This window comes from Microtus ochrogaster, linkage group LG9 (assembly GCF_000317375.1).
Source record: "Microtus ochrogaster isolate Prairie Vole_2 linkage group LG9, MicOch1.0, whole genome shotgun sequence".
In the NCBI taxonomy this organism is placed as follows: domain Eukaryota; kingdom Metazoa; phylum Chordata; class Mammalia; order Rodentia; family Cricetidae; genus Microtus; species Microtus ochrogaster.
Genome location: NC_022034.1, coordinates 5,497,383 through 5,503,620, shown reverse-complemented (window position 1 = coordinate 5,503,620; position 6,238 = coordinate 5,497,383). Strand labels below are relative to the sequence as shown.

General features: G+C 48.5%; 1 protein-coding gene across 1 annotated transcript in view; it reads right to left on the bottom strand.

The window, feature by feature from the left end:
- Ccr6 (C-C motif chemokine receptor 6) overlaps positions 1-6,238 on the bottom strand; it is a 12,619-nt gene that overhangs the window by 5,746 nt on the left and 635 nt on the right. The window lies entirely within an intron of this gene.

Sequence of the window (6,238 nt, the reverse complement as noted above, 5' to 3'; positions counted from 1 at the left end):
TTGATTGACAGACCCTGCCTCAAAGAGGAAGATGGAAGAGCAACTGAAGATTTATGACATCAACCTTGGGCCTACACACATGTGCCTACACACATGAACACACACATATGCATATTCCACACACAAACACATGAAAAAGAACAGGGTAAAGATTTCACAATATATCTTTAGATACAGAAAAAGTGAATGTCACCACTGAGGTATGGAGTCAGTACGCATGAAGGACAGATGGTGGTGGCACACGCCTTTAGTCCCAACACTAGGGAGGCAGAGGCAGGCGGATCTCTGTGAGTTCAAGGCCAGCCTGTCTACAGAGTGAGTTCCAGGACAGCCAGTGCTGTTACACAGAGAAAAGCCCTGTCTCAAAATACCCCTCTCCACAAAAAGAATATCATGAAAGAATGTCAGGCAGCTGGCATCAAATCAGTGAAGGAGTTACCGTGTGTTTGCTGACATACAGCCATCAGGCCCATCCCAAGCCCTCGCAGTCACCAGACAACAGATAAGGGAAGTGTGACAGACATTGCAAATCTGTGATTAAATCTGAAATCTGAAAGTAATCCTGAGAAGGAACTGGGTACTGGGTGCCGGCACACAGAGGTGGATGGGCCTCCAGCTGGGCAGTGGCTGGGCTGCCAAGGGTTTGAACTAGCACTCTTTGGGTGTGTTGACAGTCCACATGGAACCTGTTCCCAGGCACACCGAGACAGACATTGACTGACACAGGGCCCATTGAGCATTTCTCATTGTTGACACCAAGTCAAAGAACAGAAAGAGAGGAGGCAACACTCCGCCTTTGAAAACGCCAAGAATCGAAGAAGACAAGAAAGCGGATGGCCCAGGTCCTCGACAAGATCAGAAAGTGCTCTTGACAACTGAGCCTCTCCGGCCCTGCCCCCATGCCTGCCTTTAAATAGTCGACAGCTCAGATTAAACTCCAAGTTCTGCAAGAACATAGCATAAGCATTTCTTTGCTAGGAAGTTCACGAAGCCTGCTGAGCCGCTCCTACCAGGCACAGGTGACCAGCAGCTGCTCGCTGTCTCCCCTCCACTTCAGTCACTCAGCCTTCAGCCTTAAAACCAGCTGTCTGTCACACCACCAACACGGTGCTTGCCACTCCAAAGATGTCTTCTCATTAATTGTTGGAACCCGTGAGCATGTCAGTTCACCAGGCAAAAGGGGCTGTGCAGACGTGAGTAGGTCTGGAGGAGCAGCCACCTGGGATGGTTAGAACTGAAGGTGCTTGACCCTCAAGACCCCCCACCTGAGGCAGGAGAAGAGATGAAGGCTTGGGAGGGAAGCATCTTTTGCTGCTCATATTGAAACTGGTTGAGGAGCCACAAGCCAAGCAGGTTTCTTGAGGAGGCTGGCAAGGGCCCTCTCTGACAGCTGTTGTAGAAATAGGAATCTGGGTCATGCCTCGGGAACTGAGGTCTGCCCACAGCAGATCCTGCTTTAGAGGCCAGAAGAGACCATGGCACTGTGCCCACCTGCCCTACAGCTGAGGTTGGTGCCAAGTCCCTGGCTGCAGAACTGAAAACCAGGAAGCTTAGCCATGTGAACTTAGCCTGTCAACTTGGTGGTGATAGCAGACTCGTACAGAGCTCAGCAAAATGAGCATTTTTAAAGTTTAACTTTTAGGCCAAAACCACCGAAACCATTAGGCTCAGAATGAAGTCAGCACCAGCCTCTGCACCTGGCCCTAGCCAGCTTTACACAGTGATTAGGAGTTGGGAGGGGTCCTGGGTGACTGGCAAGCACAGTGAAGTGGCGTTTAGCTTCAGAAGCGGAAGGTCAGCTAGGAAGGGCATCCATCATGGCATGGGAGATTGTGACTTGAAAGAGGGTCTTTGACTCTGCCCTAAAGCAGAACTCTGCCTGGAAGTAGAGAATGGCATGAATGCTGGGAAGAATGCCAGATGGTTCAACCACAGCCCAGGCACCCTTGGGACAGGATGGGCTGGACCTCTCACACTGGGAGCCCTAGACTGTAGGGACGGGCGAGCATGAGATGGGGGAACCCTATCAGCAGAGCTCATTCTCAGAGTACACCCACCAGCCTAGACTGCAGTAAGCCCGTGTGCCTGGAGTTTCTGGGATCTGAACGAGGTCTTGGAGACAGGAGAGAGCTACATAGGATGTACTATCCGGTGAGGAGCAGGGATAATGGGGAGCCTGCGCACCTAGTCAGCTGTGCCCTGCTCTGGAAAAGCACTGCTTCCTAGGCCAAGTGCCCCCTGCTGGCTGTGGGTTTCTGGGAAACCTGCTGTCAGGTGAGGCTTGGGGGTCCATCAGATGCACACTTTCTCCCTTCCAACCCACAAAGCTTCAGTTTTGAAGGAATCGCACCGGAAACCCCATTAACACAAGAAGGCCATGTTCTCAACTCTTGGTGCACCCCTAGTGGCTCCTGGCTTAACTTCATCAGATGGTAGCTCCATCCGAGGAATCTCCAATCACCCCATAACCTCACATATCACAGAAGAAGAGGGGGAGATGGATATCTGGGATAGATTCTGGGTGTTCCTTGGGGTGCTGAGGGCGACAGCATGAATCTGTGTCCCTCTCCCTTCGCCATGGTCAAACCTACTACTTATGGGACTTTTTGAGCCCGTGTTCTCTGAAGAGGGCTTTGGAAAATGCTGACCCAAAAAAGCAGACACAAAGGGGCTCCCAGGAGCCTCTCCCTGAGCAGCGCCAGGCTGGACTACAGTGGCTTGCGGTCTCCGTAGGGCTGCCCTGCCTGACTTGGAAGGGGTGGTGTCACAAGTCACAGCGACTACCTTTCAGTAGCATGCTGACCCCAGTGACGTCACATCCAAGCAGATCCTGTCTCTCCGACCTGCAAAAACCAATCGCTACTCAAGCTGTGCCCCTTCTTCTCACTGGCTGTAGATCAGAAACCAGCTCTTGGTCACGGCACGGCTTTGGAGGGCTTTTCTCCTCTTTCAGAGACGCTGTCTCCCCCTCTGCTCTCTCTTCTCTCCCTCTTTCTTCTCCCAGCATCCAAATGAAAAGCTCAGCTCTCATGGCTTTCACATTTAAGGTCTGAAACCACACGGGCACACCAACACTTCCCCTTTCGACGAACGGAGCAGTGCTAGGCACCAAGGTGGCGTGTCAGCTCATGTCCTGGGACAACTCGCTTCTCCCTCTGGATTCTAACATGTCAGAGGCAATTCTCTCAATCACGTAGAAAAAGAAACCACTACTTAGGGAAAATTTAATACTAGTAATACTTTCAGCACAGTGGAAAACAAATCTTTTGTGTTGTGTAGTATGGTTTTCACTGGGTACACTGTGCAAGGAAAGCAATTCTGAAGGCGACTCGCATCTCACCATCGTGGCCGTTACTGCCTTAGCTAGTACCAGACAGTGAAAGGATAAGCCTGTGGGGATGGCTGCAACTGGCTTTGAGATGGGGCAGAGACAGGCAGCCCAGGGAGGGAGGGAGGGAGGGAGGGAGAGAGATTTTATACCTGTGCCCAGATGTGCATGTGTGTGCATGTCTGTATATGTATGTGTGTGCATGCACCTATGCACAGATGCATTGGTGTCATGTTTGCAGGTATGTAAGCATGAATAGTTGTGTATACATGCACAAGTCTATTGCACATGTCCATAGGCCTGCATGTGTTGTCTATGCATGAGCATTTTTGATGGTATGTATGGGTGTGTTCATGTGTGAGTGTATGTGTGTATATACACGTATAAGCATGCATGGTATACACTGGCCTCGGTGTGTATGAGTGAGTGCCTATGCAGATGTATGGGTGTGTTCATGTGTGAGTGTATGTCTGTATATACACGTATAAGCATCCATGGTATATACTGGCCTCAGTGTGTATGAGTGAGTGCCTATGCAGATGGGTGCAGAGGAGTATACATAGACAAGGTGTGTGTGTGTGTTCACGTGTGTGTGTGTGTGTTCACGTGTGTGTTTGCACAGCTGTGTGCAGAATATAAATCAAGTTCCAGACACATGCTGGGCATTAAGATCACCGCTTCCCATCGGTTACTGCTGTCACCTTACAAAGCTCCTCCCGGCAGACAGCATGCCGGGGTCCTAGCCGACAGACCACAGCCTATCCGAGACCATGTGCTGTGCTATAACTTCCCCATCGCCTGCCGTCCCACAGCTGGCTCACTTTGCCATGCTGTTCCCACAGACCTTCAACAGCATTAGCTTAGTTAAAGCTTAGTGCAAGCATCGGGCGTTTCCTTGCTGCACTGCTGGTGTTTGTGTGTGTGTATGTGTGTGTGTTTTAAGTTCATTGGAATCACAGGCGTGCTGGCTTCTTGGCTCGGTCAACCTCAGTGCAGCTGAAAGGCGACTCTGCTTCCTTCTGCTTTTGAGCTGGTGGTTAGGAAGAACCCAGAAGGTATTTTCCAGTGATCTGCATTCTTTTTTGGCAGCTCACTTCTGTGCTGTATTTTTGTTGTTGTTTTTAGAGACAAGGTCTCACTATTTGACACACGGTGGAGTTTTACCCATAATCCTTTGCATTTAGCTACTGAATTCTGAGAATACGGGCTGGTGCTATATGCACTGCTAGTATTTCCTTTATTTATTTGCAGGAATCAAATCTTTAACCACTCCAAGGGTAGCTGTAATGCAGGCTTTGTGCCTGTTCGATATTTAAGGTGCTGGTCTCCACAATGTCCCATCCACAGTCTTGCGTTGACTAAATCTCTTACCGCCTCTGTCTTACCTTAGCACTTGGCTTCTCAGAATCTCTCTGTGCTCTAAGTTAAATAAAGAACTGCAGTTTTGGGGCTCAGAGGGATAACTCTGTTATCAGGAGCAAGCTCCGCTCTTGCATAGGACCAGAATCTGTTCCCAGCACACACATTTGCCAGCTCCTGACTGTTTGTTTATAACTCTGACTTCTGTGGGATCCGACACCTTTAGCCTCCTTGAACACTCACACTGACGTGTTTATATCCCTTCCCAGACACACATATGTACGCATAATGAAAAATATAATAAATGAAAAATATAATAAAGCTTAAGAGGGCTCAGAGGTTGAGAGAGTTGGCTGTTCTGCCAGAGATCCCGAGTTCAGTTCCCAGCAACCACATGCTGGCTCACAACCATCTGTAATAAGATATGATGCCCTCTTTTGGCATGCAGGCAGAACATCGTATACATAATAAATAAATAAGTCTTTAAAAATCTTCAGGAAAGCATTGCATTGCTAGACTTGGTGTAGCTGGCGAGAACAGTTCCCTAGCATTCACGAGGTCTGTGTCTCACTCCCAGCACTGCAAAAGCAGCAGGCTGGACCCTAGGCGCTCAGGAGGGTGAGGCAGAAGAAGAGCAAGTTCAATGCCTGAGTCACATCGTGAATTTGAAGTCAGGCTACACACCCTAGTGAGACCTGTCTCAAAATAAAAAGTAAAAATGTATCTGGGAATAAAGCTCAGTGGTGGAGTGTTGATCTGGCATGCACAACTCCTAGGTTCAGTTCCTACTAACACACACACACATACATACATACACATACATAGACACAGACACACAGACACACACACATGCACATACATACACAGACACAGACATACACACAAACACAGACATACAAACACACACATACATACATGACACATACATACACAGACACACACATGCACATACATACAGACACAGACATACACACACAAACACAAACACAGACATACAAACACAGACACAAACATATATGCATAACACATACACACATACACAGACACACAAGAGACACAGACACACAGACACACACACATACAGAAACAAACATATACAGACACACAAACACAGACATACACATACATACACAGACACACAGACACAGACATACATACACAAACACATACACAGACACACAAACACAAACATACATACACAGACACACACACATACTCATACACACAGACCAACATACACAGACACCCATAAAGACACAGACACACAGATAGGGACACACACAAACACACACACATAGACACAGGCACACACACGTGTACACATATACAGAGACACAGACATACACACACAGATACAGGCATGCACACACACACACACATACACACAGAGAGACACAGACATACACACAGAGACACAGACGCACACACAGAGACACACAGAGAGACAGACACAGGCATGCACACACACATGCACACACAAAGACACATACACACACACACAGAGACACAGACACACACACACAGAGACACAGGCGCACACACAGAGATACA